A 17,867-nucleotide genomic window follows, 5' to 3' on the forward strand; every position below is an offset into this window, starting at 1 on the left:
ATGTAGCTGCTTTTAGCTACAAAAATGCAGAAAAAGCTGAATATTTAAAATAAAAGGTTTAAAAAACGGTATAAACAACAACATGTATAGCCTCGATGTCCTGAAATAGCTGAATAATCAACACGGCATTTCGTGTTATAGTCACGAGTCTCACGACATTTAATCTGTTGATTCGTGTTCACCAACGCGATTTTCCCCTTTTGTTCGTGTCACACAGAACGATTTTAAAAGCAATGTATTTCTATTGGTAGTATGTTTCGTGCCTGCACCACGTCTTTTTGTCCGGTCGGGTCTTGGAAGACCGGAAGCTGTGGAGTTCATAAAAACGTCTTCTTACTCAATATCAAGCTACGAATATTGTTTTTATTTTAAATCGTATAATGTCTGACTTTTTTTGCCATCAGTGAGGAAAAGAAATGGGCTCAGAGCCTCAGAATACTGAAATCTGTATTTACTCAACAATAACACACAATTATCCTTGTTTTTATTTATTTGTTTAATTCCATAATCACGGGCTTTTTTGTCCGTCCATCAGGAACTGAATTTCAAAATAAAAATAACCGGAAACAGACGTAGGCCTATAAGGGACATTTCGAGCATCATCGAGTTTAGGATGGCCGAAGACACTACACTACCCATAATCCCCAGCTATCGTTTAGGACTACAGTCCCCGTGATTAATCTTCAAGCTCTGGGATTGGATGTTGGAGTGGCAGTGCGCCAAGGTTACGCCGAGCGTCAAACAGCTCTTTGAAATGGAACGAAACCACGGCAGACCATCGAAAACTTGACTCGAACGCCCCCCCAGAACTACACATGCTGGCTATTGTGTTTCGCAACATGTTCTATGGGACGTCTCTACTGGGAACGTTTTCGTTTTTCCCACAATTAGAAGTTGCCAGTATTAAACACATTGGTGTTATCAAATTTAAAACATATAATTAATAAATGGGTGAAAATCGCTCGTGTACATAATGCGCAGCATTAATATATACCCACATGACAGCTCATTGTTACTTTGTAATTCTACTCCACTACAATTCAGAGGTTAACCTGGTATTTTTACTCCACTACATTTATTTGAGTTACTTTGCAGATTCTGATTAATGATGTGAAATATAAACAACCCTTAAATCAGACTTTAGTTACACCTGAGTAAAATTCCGGGAAGGTGATTGTCAAGTGCCAACAATCAGGAGAGATATTTGATAGTTCGTGCTTGAGAAGACTAAACATTTATCTGCAGATCTTTATAAAGTATATTCATTACTCGTTATTCTCTAATAGTTATTTAAAGACTGTATATAATGGCTATTTTGCACATCCCCTTCAAGATTTCAAGATTTTATAAGGTTTATTGACATATCATATTATACACAACGACGGTGTAGTTATGCAATGAATGAAAAACTTGGGTCGCAGCTTCCTCAACAGTGCATTACAAGACATCTTTCAATATGTGTATATACCTCCACCATTACACTGTCGTATTCTGCAGATTTCTTATTCTATCTAAATAATAGTATAATTAATATGTATAATATCAGTTAAAATAAGTGCTTCAACATAGTTAACATTGCAGGAAAGCAATATATTAGACGTTAATATTTAAAAGAAGACCTTAATCTAAAGTATGTTTTAATGTTTAAATAAAGGTTAATTAGTTTGTCTGTTTTGCACATCCTCATATTAATATCTTTGTACATCCGGCACTAAACTGTTTTATTGTAGAGATCACTTACAGTATCTTCTTGATTTTTTATATTCTATATTTCTATCATTGACCTTCTACTTTCCCCATATGAAAGTATGTACTCTTAATATGTTTTTCATCAAATATAACACATAAAAACAATAATTCAATAACGTGCTTTAACCACTAGGCGGTGCACACAAGGTACACACAGCCATAATAACTTTTTATTATTAGTGTTGGACACTTATGTATGTATAACATCTGAAGATGTTCATGTTTTCACATACATTTTACAGCATATTGCTATATTATTTCAGACTCAGTATTTACATTATTATATTCAAAGAAAATCAGTAATATCTTCAAAAACTACAAGTCCTTTTCTATCAGCTGTGCACCGTGATGGTGTAAATATAACCTATCTACGAATTAGATCAAATGTAAAAGTCAGCCGAATTAGTGTTGATACTGCAAGGAGATGTATTGTGTGAAGAGAAATGGAAGATGTTGTTTAATTGCTGATATATTTATGATCCAAGTCACATATTCAGTTTCGGCGGCATTTCTTCCAGTTTGTCCAGAAGTCTTCTAATCAGGGCTCTATAAATAAAGAACTAGGGCAGATGTGTAATATTTCATGCAGCCGAACCGTGTATTACAATGCCGTTATGTGATGACTTCCAACGAGAAAAGCAAGCACACACACATAATAAAGTATTATTTTATTTTAAAAGAAAATGTTTTTCTGATTTCATATCGCATAAACACCATATCCCAGCGTGCATTGCGGCTAAAACATCCAATTACCGAGCTTAAACCATAGCTGAGGATCTTGGGTAATCAGTTCAGTGTCTGTGCAATGATTCTCGAAATGTCCCTTATAGGCCTACTTTCTCAATACAAATGTTGATAAATGTAATTTCCCTCTGTTTTTTCACAAATAGAATTAAGGTTTCACAAATCTAAAACTGTAGGTATAGTGGTTTTAGATCAGGACCTGGTCTAATGTGGTCTAGATGTAAAAAAAAGCTGCGAAATCTCCCCTTTTTGTATTTTCACAAATAGAATAAAGGTTTTACAAATCTAAAACTGTGTTATAAAGAATGTTTAGACTCCCCTGGATAATTCTAGTCCAAATAAATCGGCTATGCAGCGATTAAAGCGCCTGTCACACTTTGGGAACCACTGCATTAATTCAACATTGGATTTTGGTTCAATTGGTTATTTTTTTTTTTGGTTAATTTTTTCGAATTAACATTTGAATTGTGCAGCATTGCACATGTGCAGAATAGACTATTCTAACCGGCGTGTGTCCTTCAGCATAGCCTAGTTCTCAAACCGTCTGGAAGATTTGAACTGAGACATTCTATACACTGTAAAAAAAGATCCGAATTTTACAGGAAATAATTAATGTTTTACAGTAATTATCATGTTTTTTTTAAATAACTTGCAAAATCCTGTACAATTACAGATATGAACTATAAATTAACAACCCAAAACATTATTTTAAGTATTTTGACAATAACAACAAATAGCATTTATTTCATTTTTTTTTTTTAAGTAAATGTACTATATGATATTTACAGTATTTTTGCACTTTCAGAAAATACATGCAGACGTACGCCGACAGCCAGAGCTACGGCACTTGAAATAGAATTCAGCCAAAACAACCATTGACAACTTCAATTTTCATCACTTTGCATAACTTGCATTTGGAGATGATGCAAACAAATCTGTTTTCTGACTTGAGCCCACCTTTGAACTGTGGGTATGGGGGGTGATATTGCGTTTTTGTGGACTGTGCATGGTGAATTCATTACATTTATTGCAATTGAACATAGAGACATTCTTCAGGTAGTCCTTGTTTGAAATACATTTCATTTGTAAACAAGGGCACACACACACACACACACACACACACACACACACACACACACACACACACACACACACACACACACACACACACACACACACACACACACACACACACACACACATATATATATACATGATTTATTTGAGTTACTTACATTTATTAAACGACTTAATTCTGCATTATGTGAGTATGTGAGATATTTTGACTTTGGACAGAAACAAATTGCAATTGGCTACTTCACATGTTGCTTTGAATGTGATTGGTTAATATAAACATCATCGAAGAAACCTGCCAATGAGAACTGTCCGCGCCTGTCGTTCAAATTTGAAACATCCACGTCAGTTTGAGCGGGTCGGTTTGCCAACTGCCAATAAACACCAAAGAAGAAGAAGAAGAAGAAGTTTGATTGGGTCTCCATGCGCAGCTGCTCACTCTGTCTGTATGTCTGCTCCAGGAGTTTTTGGATTGATGTTTTACATCTACCCTTTTAATATGAGCAGCGGGACGTCAACAGAGAATGGAAGACTTGAGATCAGGTGAGTCCTGCGACTGTAATCGAGTTAAACATGTATTTAGATAATCCCTAGTTTGTGAATGTTTAATTTTGTATTTACGGTTACGTTTCTTCTTCTAGTTCAGTGAGTTTTGAGTGATGAGACATATACTTTAAGGGAATCTGTGGAATCTCAGCTTTCATATGATACGTTTGTGCAGATAGCATGAAGTAGAAAAGATCGCTTTTGCCAGTTATGTGCTAAAGTTGTGTTAGCCCCGTTAGCTGTTTTCGCTAAGTGCTGATTTGCTTGGTGTTAGACTTGTGTTTCGTTTAGGTAAAATGGTTAACGTCAGTTAGCTGAGTTTCTTCCCGTTAAGTGAGTAAGCATCATTAATAGGTTGTTAAATGTTAAGAAGCCCTGAGATGCTGTTTCTTGAAAGATGTTGCGTCTTCCACCGCCGGCGGGACAATCGGGCTTTACAGGTTAACAAGGTGGCTGCTAACGTTAGCTTACAGCTTATTGCAGTGCTGCCGCGCCACCCTCTCGTCTCCAACGCGGGACAATTACACATAAACGCGCAGCGGGGTGTCACAGTGTTGTCGCCAATCTTATTGTAAAGTTTCACAGCTTTTTTACAGCGGAATCCAGTTTGTTAATATTCAGTAGCCAACAGCTAACATAGCATAAACTGCCTACCGCTAACGTTAGGCTAACTTGCTAGTTAGCTCTGCTCTATATATTACAAGCTAACATGACTAGCTAATGTAACAGTGTATGAACTAAAATAGTTGTTGTATTACTACATCATACATGCTTTGTCCAAATCTCTGCTAAAATAATTATTTTTAACAAAATTATTATTAAAGTATCTTTATTCTTTTGCATTTTTATCACACTTGACATAAACTATTTTAGTTCATCAATTAGAACGGGCGAATTAAAATAATGATTTGTGGTAATCAAAAACAGTGTATTTAAAGAAACACTCAGCCATGCATGAAATAACATAGGAAAAGAATACGGATCATTTTTTACCCATATTGTGCCTTAGAAGTGTAGTGACACAAACATGATTTTTATTAAAAAAGTAAGAAAGGAAAAATAAAAATTAGAATTGGTGTTGATCAAAAAACAGGTTAATTGAGGAATACCTGGAATCCTGAATGATTAAAGTAATTTATTGCAAATATATTTACAATTTAAACTAATTCGGGTCACTTTTGATGCATGTTTGTTGTATGTTGTGTAACAAAGGGTTACCATGACAGCTGTGATGTTCACTCTTTTGACAGAGCACCAGTGGACAGTGAAGACTATGGAAGAGATGATGTGATGCTGAAGCCAGCCGGTGACTCCTCATCAGTCTCTCCAGGCAGCACCCAGCTATTCTTCCATCTTGCAGATGAAAAGACTTTGATATGTGAGTAATAACTAACTTGTGTCTAACATAATATTGAATGTGGTTTAGTAAAGTATTTAAAAATACCCCACATTGTACAAGTACAGGACAATCAGACCTTGTTCAACAAAGATCATCAGACAATTGTTTTGTCTTTTTAAGGTACAGCCGCAGCAGAGAGTCTGAGTTTGAAGAAAACACTAACATTTTATTTAGTGTTGTTTAATCAATCAATATTTACTGGTCTTGAATTTCCTCACTGGATTACAAAATGCTCGAATCTTGTTGTGTACAGGGACATAATGAAGATTTCATCAACTGAAGATGAAAATATAGATTGAGTGATATGTACCATTTTAAGGAAATAGACTGTTAGCGGTATTGACCGAAGTTCCGGAGCTGTAGCTAGGGGCTGCTAATGAAAACTCAAGTGCTCAATTTGTTACGTTTGCTTTTTTGTTAAGAATTTACCTAGCATATATTCTTCTTCGAAATCCCAGTTGTACTTCGCTAACACGCAGTGCCTGGGAGGGTGCGTTTAATGGTTCCCACCCTTAACACATTTATGGACTAGGTCATGTTAGACAAGCAATCCAGTGGTTAGTTTTAGGGTAAGGTCCATTGTTTGTTTTTTTAATGTATTCACTTTAAGAGAAAGGGATTTCAGAAACAAGTCTCACACGTTTGGCTCGAGGTAAAATTAACAAAAGCTAACTGTTGTTAGACTATGTTCCCCCTTCTAGACTTATGAAATAATCAATGCCCTTGGGATGCTCTCAATAACGTGTGTGTGTGTGTCAAAGGTCCATCATACAAGATTTAGGGGATCTATTGGCAGCTGCTGATAATAACATCCATCATTATGGTTTACTAATAGTTATCACTTCACTTCCTCCTCCAGCACCAGGACACAGCAGGAACCTACGCCAGGATCCTGTTTGTGGACTTCAGCTCTGCCTTCAACACCATCATCCCGGCTCTGCTGCAGGACAAGCTCTCCTAGCTGCACGTGCCCGACTCCACCTGCAGGTGGATCACAGACTTCCTGTCTGACAGGAAGCAGCACGTGAGGCTGGGGAAACACGTCTCTGACCCCCAGACCATCAGCACTGGTTCCCCTCAAGGCTGCGTTCTTTCCCCTCTACTCTTCTCCCTGTACACCAACAGCTGCACCTCCAGTCACCAGTCTGTCAAGCTCCTGAAGTTCAGACGACACCACCCTCATCGGACTCATCTCTGGTGGGGACGAGTCTGCCTACAGGTGGGAGATGGACCATCTGGTGACCTGGTGTGGGGAAAACCACCTGGAGCTCAACACTCTCAAGACAGTGGAGATGGTTGTGGACTTTAGGAAGAACGCAGCCCCACCCGCCCCCATCACTCTGTGTGACTCTCCAGTAACTGCTGTGGAGTCTTTCCGTATTTTTAATTTGTAAAAGTAGAAATTAAAATTGTCCGCAGGATTGCAGGTTTTTTTTGTGTTTTTTTGCCAGTCTTTTACTGAAGCATGTTCCTGGGATCTGACCTGTTCTTTATCCTCCTCATTACTATACACAACGTCGAATTTTGTATAAATTCACTACGGCACTAAACTAATTGATATGTTTGTGTGTTTCCACTGGGTACTCCTTAGACATCCGACATTGTGTCTCACCGAAAGACAGCAGCACTGAGAGGCCTGCCGAGATGACACAACCAAGTTTCTTCTGGAGTGTTTGGTAAGTAATACTAACTGTAGGAAATACACTTACACAATACCAGTAATATTGCTTAATGTAGCTTAAACATGTTATGACCTCATAGCTTATGCTAATCGTTTTATGCATAATACACTTTGTGTAAGATTTAATTTTGAGCCCAGAGATGTTTTCACCTCATGAACCCGAGCGCGATGAGTTCACCCAAAATTAAAAATAAATATCAGCGCTGTTTGAGCAACAGCCAACCCGATACAGCTGGCCATCGTTGTCTGGTGTTCTTTGTCAGAAAATACTTCTTCATAGAACTCGGCACAACAAGGTTGGTGGGTGATAGCAGCCGTGCTGTTGAGTTGCAATTATAACTTCCACAAGCTGAATGTTAAGACTCAGTAGCTCGGTGCTAAAGTTAGAATCAGTGGACATGTATTTTGTCGTTTAGTTTTCCAGAGCACTCATTCATGCATATTTCACTTTTCCTCAGGACACTGACCATGAAGAACGATTGCTCAGAGGTGTGTCTGTGGCCATCCTCACCGTCATTGAAGATGATGATGCCGCCATATCATCAAATGTGCGAGACGTGGCTGTTGTGTTGGAAGGGACCATTGTACTGCATGACCTACCAGACCTCTACTGCCTTTGCATACCTCTGTGGCATACTTTATGCAATGAACATGGATTATCCAAAGGAGATGAGGTATACCTTTGAAGCCATTCAGAATATCTTTTACGAGCTTGGCTCTCGATGCTCGCAGCGCATAAGGTCTCGGAAAACAAAGCTTTTGCTGTGAATGTTAATGGGGAAGCCAGACATGACTTTAACCTATATTTCGCCTGTTCTAGTGCATTTCATTTAATTGTTTATTTGGCAGGGACAATGCACAGTAATGAACACTTTGTGTGAATGTTTTGTGTGCTAAAGTAAACAAAAGATGTACAAAATGTTCATATAATTGAATTAAATCGTAATAATTAACTGAATAAATAATGGCTCTTTTTTTGTTTGTTCATTTTAGTTCATTTTCAATGTCTGACATCAATGTTTATTTTCAATCTTCAGCGTGACCATATCTCAAATGTTGATTCAATGACTTTTTGCTATCTGGCTGGATGATTGCCTCTCTTTTAAACTTCATGTCAATAACCTGCTTAAAGAACTGAGGGTTAGGCTAGGTTTCTTTTTCAGGAACAAGTCCTGCTTCTCTCTTGAGGCCAGGAAAAGGCTCTGTGACCTTTTGACCTGTGCTGGACTCTGGGGATCTGGTCTATATGAATGCACCTGCCCATCACCTGATCAAGTTAGATGCTGCGTATCACAGTGCACTGAGATTTGTGACAAACTAAAGTATTAACCCATCACTGTACCCTGTATGAAAGGGCTGGTTTGCCTTCACTAACTGGGAGGCTCAGTCTCTGGTACATGTTCATCTACAAAGCCATGTTAGGGAAACTTCCATCCTACATCTGCTCCCTGATCTCACGGCGAATTGTAAGTGGCTACTGCCTGAGATCGCATGCTGTGGTTTTATTAAATGTGCCAACTGCTAGAACTGTCTTAGGAAGATAGCTTTTAGATGCGCAGCTCCTCTGTCTTGGAATAGTCTGCAAATGAAATGGAAACTGAGCAATCTGGTGCCACTAAATGTTTTTAAAGCTCGGTTGGATGCTACTCAGTCGGATGCTGTTGGAACCTGTTCTTGTGGATAGTTATTGTAAATTGTAATCCCTGTATTGATGCTGTATGATGTCCTTTTTGTTGTTTTATGTTTTTATGTTTCATGTGGAACCTACTTGAGCAGGTCTCCCTCGAAAAAGAGATCAATGATCTCAATGGGATACACCTGGATAAATAAAGGTTTGAAATGAAAATGGTTGTCCCTGTACCAGGTCTATAGCAGAATACATTAATTATTGACAGGGTATTACTCAAAGACTACACGATAAAAGTACTTGATTGTACTTGTGGTAGTAGTCCAGCAGTACCACTTTCACTGAGAACTTATGGCTAATAATCATTTTATCCCTCATCAAACATAGCAAATACATGAATTATTGTACTCGGGAGGGGAGTTTGACAGTATTACTAAAAAAGTACACAGTAAAAGTACATGATTGTACTTGTGGTAGTAGTCTAACAAGTACTGAGTCCAACAGTACCAATTTTATTAAGAACTTATGGTAAAACATATTTTTATCGAAAAATATAGCACAAAAACATACATTATTGTATTCTTGTACTAGCGTCAGTGCCGCTTCTCGGCGATCACCGTAAAGACGCTATTAATCGCTGCTCATTTGACCAACGGCTGAGTTGACCGCAGTCAAAATATGGAGAGGTTGTTTATCTTCAAACGGATCTATCGTTTTTCTGATTTTAAGATCTGTCCAGTGTTTCTGCTTTATTAATTTCATGAGCACCGCTTATAAAATGTCCCACGATCATATACTTCACACACAAGCATTCGCACACTCGCACCAACAAAAACACACACAAAGCAGAAACAGAAATATGTATTTTTCTAGGCAAAACACACACTGACTGACTTCCCACGGACAATATTTTAACAGTAGGCACTGAATACCCGACTGATGCACCTCACTTCTTCGAGACGTTGCTAAAAACATTGCAGGAGAACGCCCCCTAAGGCTCTCCCTCACAGAGCTGAACTGACCAATCAGAATCTGGGTCCCGCCTGCTTCATTTGCATATGGCTCACTAGTGAACGTGTATGCCATACGCGTTCACTAGTGAGCCATATGAACGGCGACTAGTTAACTAGTGGATACATATTAAAGCTTACACGTTAACTAGTGAAGGCAGAATGTTCACTAGTTAACTAGTTGCCGCCTCCTTTGACCTTACTAGTTAACTAGTGAGGCTCAAAATGTGCACTAGTTAACTAGTGAGGTCCAAAGTGTCCACTAGCTACACTAGTGCAATGGTTTTTGCCTTACTAGTTAACTAGTTACACACACTTTATCTCACTAGTTAACTAGTGGAGCCTTAGAGGAGTCACTAGTAAACTAGTGACACAGATGTTTGTCTTACTAGTTAACTAGTGGAGGGCAATTTTTCTCACTAGTGAGGTTCTGTTATCAACATGTTAGACTTTGACCTTACATGTTACACATTTTTCTTACATGTAAGACCTTTCCTTCAACTAGTTTGGCTTTTGTTGCACTAGTGAGCAACTGTACGCGACTAGTTAGCTATTGATTCAACATGTATGGCTTTGTCTTAAACTAGTGGATCTTTTGAGCCCACTAGTTGTGCTTTTCTTCTCACTAGTTCATCACAATGACTTACTAGTTGACGCGTACGTGCAACTAGTTAACTAGTGAATTGTTTCAAAGTCATACATGTTGACTAGTGCATTTTTTGACACACCACTAGTAAACTAGTTGCACGTACACGTCAACTAGTAAGTCATTGTGTTGAACTAGTGAGAAGAAAAGCACAACTAGTGGGCTCAAAAGATCCACTAGTTTAAGACAAAGCCATACATGTTGAATCAATAGCTAACTAGTCGCGTACAGTTGCTCACTAGTGCAACAAAAGCCAAACTAGTTGAAGGAAAGGTCTTACATGTAAGAAAAATGTGTAACATGTAAGGTCAAAGTCTAACATGTTGATAACAGAACCTCACTAGTGAGAAAAATTGCCCTCCACTAGTTAACTAGTAAGACAAACATCTGTGTCACTAGTTTACTAGTGACTCCTCTAAGGCTCCACTAGTTAACTAGTGAGATAAAGTGTGTGTAACTAGTTAACTAGTAAGGTAAAAACCATTGCACTAGTGTAGCTAGTGGACACTTTGGACCTCACTAGTTAACTAGTGCACATTTTGAGCCTCACTAGTTAACTAGTAAGGTCAAAGGAGGCGGCAACTAGTTAACTAGTGAACATTCTGCCTTCACTAGTTAACGTGTAAGCTTTAATATGTGTCCACTAGTTAACTAGTGGCCGTTCATATGGCTCACTAGTGAACGCGTATGGCATACACGTTCACTAGTGAGCCATATGCAAATGAAGCAGGCGGGACCCAGATTCTGATTGGTCAGTTCAGCTCTGTGAGGGAGAGCCTTAGGGGGCGTTCTCCTGCAATGTTTTTAGCAACGTCTCGAAGACAGTCGGGTATTCAGTGCCTACTGTTAAAATATTGTCCGTGGGAAGTCAGTCAGTGTGTGTTTTGCCTAGAAAAATACATATTTCTGTTTCTGCTTTGTGTGTGTTTTTGTTGGTGCGAGTGTGCGAATGCTTGTGTGTGAAGTATATGATCGTGGGACATTTTATAAGCGGTGCTCATGAAATTAATAAAGCAGAAACACTGGACAGATCTTAAAATCAGAAAAACGATAGATCCGTTTGAAGATAAACAACCTCTCCATATTTTGACTGCGGTCAACTCAGCCGTTGGTCAAATGAGCAGCGATTAATAGCGTCTTTACGGTGATCGCCGAGAAGCGGCACTGACGCTAGTACAAGAATACAATAATGTATGTTTTTGTGCTATATTTTTCGATAAAAATATGTTTTACCATAAGTTCTTAATAAAATTGGTACTGTTGGACTCAGTACTTGTTAGACTACTACCACAAGTACAATCATGTACTTTTACTGTGTACTTTTTTAGTAATACTGTCAAACTCCCCTCCCGAGTACAATAATTCATGTATTTGCTATGTTTGATGAGGGATAAAATGATTATTAGCCATAAGTTCTCAGTGAAAGTGGTACTGCTGGACTACTACCACAAGTACAATCAAGTACTTTTATCGTGTAGTCTTTGAGTAATACCCTGTCAATAATTAATGTATTCTGCTATAGACCTGGTACAGGGACAACCATTTTCATTTCAAACCTTTATTTATCCAGGTGTATCCCATTGAGATCATTGATCTCTTTTTCGAGGGAGACCTGCTCAAGTAGGTTCCACATGAAACATAAAAACATAAAACAACAAAAAGGACATCATACAGCATCAATACAGGGATTACAATTTACAATAACTATCCACAAGAACAGGTTCCAACAGCATCCGACTGAGTAGCATCCAACCGAGCTTTAAAAACATTTAGTGGCACCAGATTGCTCAGTTTCCATTTCATTTGCAGACTATTCCAAGACAGAGGAGCTGCGCATCTAAAAGCTATCTTCCTAAGACAGTTCTAGCAGTTGGCACATTTAATAAAACCACAGCACAGATCTCAGGCAGTAGCCACTTACAATTCGCCGTGAGATCAGGGAGCAGATGTAGGATGGAAGTTTCCCTAACATGGCTTTGTAGATGAACATGTACCAGAGACTGGGCCTCCCAGTTAGTGAAGGCAAACCAGCCCTTTCATACAGGGTACAGTGATGGGTTAATACTTTAGTTTGTCACAAATCTCAGTGCACTGTGATACGCAGCATCTAACTTGATCAGGTGATGGGCAGGTGCATTCATATAGACCAGATCCCCAGAGTCCAGCACAGGTCAAAAGGTCACAGAGCCTTTTCCTGGCCTCAAGAGAGAAGCAGGACTTGTTCCTGAAAAAGAAACCTAGCCTAACCCTCAGTTCTTTAAGCAGGTTATTGACATGAAGTTTAAAAGAGAGGCAATCATCCAGCCAGATAGCAAAAAGTCATTGAATCAACATTTGAGATATGGTCACGCTGAAGATTGAAAATAAACATTGATGTCAGACATTGAAAATGAACTAAAATGAACAAACAAAAAAAGAGCCATTATTTATTCAGTTAATTATTACGATTTAATTCAATTATATGAACATTTTGTACATCTTTTGTTTACTTTAGCACACAAAACATTCACACAAAGTGTTCATTACTGTGCATTGTCCCTGCCAAATAAACAATTAAATGAAATGCACTAGAACAGGCGAAATATAGGTTAAAGTCATGTCTGGCTTCCCCATTAACATTCACAGCAAAAGCTTTGTTTTCCGAGACCTTATGCGCTGCGAGCATCGAGAGCCAAGCTCGTAAAAGATATTCTGAATGGCTTCAAAGGTATACCTCATCTCCTTTGGATAATCCATGTTCATTGCATAAAGTATGCCACAGAGGTATGCAAAGGCAGTAGAGGTCTGGTAGGTCATGCAGTACAATGGTCCCTTCCAACACAACAGCCACGTCTCGCACATTTGATGATATGGCGGCATCATCATCTTCAATGACGGTGAGGATGGCCACAGACACACCTCTGAGCAATCGTTCTTCATGGTCAGTGTCCTGAGGAAAAGTGAAATATGCATGAATGAGTGCTCTGGAAAACTAAACGACAAAATACATGTCCACTGATTCTAACTTTAGCACCGAGCTACTGAGTCTTAACATTCAGCTTGTGGAAGTTATAATTGCAACTCAACAGCACGGCTGCTATCACCCACCAACCTTGTTGTGCCGAGTTCTATGAAGAAGTATTTTCTGACAAAGAACACCAGACAACGATGGCCAGCTGTATCGGGTTGGCTGTTGCTCAAACAGCGCTGATATTTATTTTTAATTTTGGGTGAACTCATCGCGCTCGGGTTCATGAGGTGAAAACATCTCTGGGCTCAAAATTAAATCTTACACAAAGTGTATTATGCATAAAACGATTAGCATAAGCTATGAGGTCATAACATGTTTAAGCTACATTAAGCAATATTACTGGTATTGTGTAAGTGTATTTCCTACAGTTAGTATTACTTACCAAACACTCCAGAAGAAACTTGGTTGTGTCATCTCGGCAGGCCTCTCAGTGCTGCTGTCTTTCGGTGAGACACAATGTCGGATGTCTAAGGAGTACCCAGTGGAAACACACAAACATATCAATTAGTTTAGTGCCGTAGTGAATTTATACAAAATTCGACGTTGTGTATAGTAATGAGGAGGATAAAGAACAGGTCAGATCCCAGGAACATGCTTCAGTAAAAGACTGGCAAAAAAACACAAAAAAAACCTGCAATCCTGCGGACAATTTTAATTTCTACTTTTACAAATTAAAAATACGGAAAGACTCCACAGCAGTTACTGGAGAGTCACACAGAGTGATGGGGGCGGGTGGGGCTGCGTTCTTCCTAAAGTCCACAACCATCTCCACTGTCTTGAGAGTGTTGAGCTCCAGGTGGTTTTCCCCACACCAGGTCACCAGATGGTCCATCTCCCACCTGTAGGCAGACTCGTCCCCACCAGAGATGAGTCCGATGAGGGTGGTGTCGTCTGAACTTCAGGAGCTTGACAGACTGGTGACTGGAGGTGCAGCTGTTGGTGTACAGGGAGAAGAGTAGAGGGGAAAGAACGCAGCCTTGAGGGGAACCAGTGCTGATGGTCCGGGGGTCAGAGACGTGTTTCCCCAGCCTCACGTGCTGCTTCCTGTCAGACAGGAAGTCTGTGATCCACCTGCAGGTGGAGTCGGGCACGTGCAGCTAGGAGAGCTTGTCCTGCAGCAGAGCCGGGATGATGGTGTTGAAGGCAGAGCTGAAGTCCACAAACAGGATCCTGGCGTAGGTTCCTGCTGTGTCCTGGTGCTGGAGGAGGAAGTGAAGTGATAACTATTAGTAAACCATAATGATGGATGTTATTATCAGCAGCTGCCAATAGATCCCCTAAATCTTGTATGATGGACCTTTGACACACACACACGTTATTGAGAGCATCCCAAGGGCATTGATTATTTCATAAGTCTAGAAGGGGGAACATAGTCTAACAACAGTTAGCTTTTGTTAATTTTACCTCGAGCCAAACGTGTGAGACTTGTTTCTGAAATCCCTTTCTCTTAAAGTGAATACATTAAAAAAAAAAACAATGGACCTTACCCTAAAACTAACCACTGGATTGCTTGTCTAACATGACCTAGTCCATAAATGTGTTAAGGGTGGGAACCATTAAACGCAGCCTCCCAGGCACTGCGTGTTAGCGAAGTACAACTGGGATTTAGAAGAAGAATATATGCTAGGTAAATTCTTAACAAAAAAGCAAACGTAACAAATTGAGCACTTGAGTTTTCATTAGCAGCGCCTAGCTACAGCTCCGGAACTTCGGTCAATACCGCTAACAGTCTATTTCCTTAAAATGGTACATATCACTCAATCTATATTTTCATCTTCAGTTGATGAAATCTTCATTATGTCCCTGTACACAACAAGATTCGAGCATTTTGTAATCCAGTGAGGAAATTCAAGACCAGTAAATATTGATTGATTAAACAACACTAAATAAAATGTTAGTGTTTTCTTCAAACTCAGACTCTCTGCTGCGGCTGTACCTTAAAAAAGACAAAACAATTGTCTGATGATCTTTGTTGAACAAGGTCTGATTGTCCTGTACTTGTACAATGTGGGGTATTTTTAAATATTTTACTAAACCACATTCAATATTATGTTAGACACAAGTTAGTTATTACTCACATATCAAAGTCTTTTCATCTGCAAGATGGAAGAATAGCTGGGTGCTGCCTGGAGAGACTGATGAGGAGTCACCGGCTGGCTTCAGCATCACATCATCTCTTCCATAGTCTTCACTGTCCACTGGTGCTCTGTCAAAAGAGTGAACATCACAGCTGTCATGGTAACCCTTTGTTACACAACATACAACCAACATGCATCAAAAGTGACCCGAATTAGTTTAAATTGTAAATATATTTGCAATAAATTACTTTAATCATTCAGGATTCCAGGTATTCCTCAATTAACCTGTTTTTTGATCAACACCAATTCTAATTTTTATTTTTCCTTTCTTACTTTTTTAATAAAAATCATGTTTGTGTCACTACACTTCTAAGGCACAATATGGGTAAAAAATGATCCGTATTCTTTTCCTATGTTATTTCATGCATGGCTGAGTGTTTCTTTAAATACATTGTTTTCGATTACCACAAATCATTATTTTAATTCGCCCGTTCTAATTGATGAACTAAAATAGTTTATGTCAAGTGTGATAAAAATGCAAAAGAATAAAGATACTTTAATAATAATTTTGTTAAAAATAATTATTTTAGCAGAGATTTGGACAAAGCATGTATGATGTAGTAATACAACAACTATTTTAGTTCATACACTGTTACATTAGCTAGTCATGTTAGCTTGTAATATATAGAGCAGAGCTAACTAGCAAGTTAGCCTAACGTTAGCGGTAGGCAGTTTATGCTATGTTAGCTGTTGGCTACTGAATATTAACAAACTGGATTCCGCTGTAAAAAAGCTGTGAAACTTTACAATAAGATTGGCGACAACACTGTGACACCCCGCTGCGCGTTTATGTGTAATTGTCCCGCGTTGGAGACGAGAGGGTGGCGCGGCAGCACTGCAATAAGCTGTAAGCTAACGTTAGCAGCCACCTTGTTAACCTGTAAAGCCCGATTGTCCCGCCGGCGGTGGAAGACGCAACATCTTTCAAGAAACAGCATCTCAGGGCTTCTTAACATTTAACAACCTATTAATGATGCTTACTCACTTAACGGGAAGAAACTCAGCTAACTGACGTTAACCATTTTACCTAAACGAAACACAAGTCTAACACCAAGCAAATCAGCACTTAGCGAAAACAGCTAACGGGGCTAACACAACTTTAGCACATAACTGGCAAAAGCGATCTTTTCTACTTCATGCTATCTGCACAAACGTATCATATGAAAGCTGAGATTCCACAGATTCCCTTAAAGTATATGTCTCATCACTCAAAACTCACTGAACTAGAAGAAGAAACGTAACCGTAAATACAAAATTAAACATTCACAAACTAGGGATTATCTAAATACATGTTTAACTCAATTACAGTCGCAGGACTCACCTGATCTCAAGTCTTCCATTCTCTGTTGACGTCCCGCTGCTCATATTAAAAGGGTAGATGTAAAACATCAATCCAAAAACTCCTGGAGCAGACATACAGACAGAGTGAGCAGCTGCGCATGGAGACCCAATCAAACTTCTTCTTCTTCTTCTTCTTTGGTGTTTATTGGCAGTTGGCAAACCGACCCGCTCAAACTGACGTGGATGTTTCAAATTTGAACGACAGGCGCGGACAGTTCTCATTGGCAGGTTTCTTCGATGATGTTTATATTAACCAATCACATTCAAAGCAACATGTGAAGTAGCCAATTGCAATTTGTTTCTGTCCAAAGTCAAAATATCTCACATACTCACATAATGCAGAATTAAGTCGTTTAATAAATGTAAGTAACTCAAATAAATCATGTATATATATGTGTGTGTGTGTGTGTGTGTGTGTGTGTGTGTGTGTGTGTGTGTGTGTGTGTGTGTGTGTGTGTGTGTGTGTGTGTGTGTGTGTGTGCCCTTGTTTACAAATGAAATGTATTTCAAACAAGGACTACCTGAAGAATGTCTCTATGTTCAATTGCAATAAATGTAATGAATTCACCATGCACAGTCCACAAAAACGCAATATCACCCCCCATACCCCCAGTTCAAAGGTGGGCTCAAGTCAGAAAACAGATTTGTTTGCATCATCTCCAAATGCAAGTTATGCAAAGTGATGAAAATTGAAGTTGTCAATGGTTGTTTTGGCTGAATTCTATTTCAAGTGCCGTAGCTCTGGCTGTCGGCGTACGTCTGCATGTATTTTCTGAAAGTGCAAAAATACTGTAAATATCATATAGTACATTTACTTAAAAAAATAAAATGAAATAAATGCTATTTGTTGTTATTGTCAAAATACTTAAAATAATGTTTTGGGTTGTTAATTTATAGTTCAT

At 38.9% G+C, this 17,867-nt stretch overlaps 2 long non-coding RNA genes across 2 annotated transcripts; one reads left to right on the plus strand and one right to left on the minus strand.

Moving 5' to 3' along the window:
- The first annotated feature begins 3,890 nt into the window (after window positions 1-3,890).
- LOC307034400 lies at window positions 3,891-8,168 on the plus strand. Its single transcript, XR_013806882.1, has 5 exons — window positions 3,891-4,110; window positions 5,364-5,491; window positions 6,372-6,536; window positions 7,104-7,188; window positions 7,652-8,168. It is a non-coding gene; the product is annotated as an uncharacterized lncRNA (long non-coding RNA).
- A 4,720-nt stretch (window positions 8,169-12,888) lies between these two features.
- Window positions 12,889-17,148, minus strand: LOC307033521. The gene is made up of 4 exons (XR_013806536.1): window positions 16,946-17,148; window positions 15,565-15,692; window positions 13,869-14,685; window positions 12,889-13,405 (listed from the first exon to the last, which is right to left on the minus strand). It is a non-coding gene; the product is annotated as an uncharacterized lncRNA (long non-coding RNA).
- Window positions 17,149-17,867: the final 719 nt, after the last annotated feature.

The sequence above is a fragment of the Notothenia rossii genome (genome assembly GCF_949606895.1).
Source record: "Notothenia rossii genome assembly, chromosome: 3".
Classification (NCBI taxonomy): domain Eukaryota; kingdom Metazoa; phylum Chordata; class Actinopteri; order Perciformes; family Nototheniidae; genus Notothenia; species Notothenia rossii.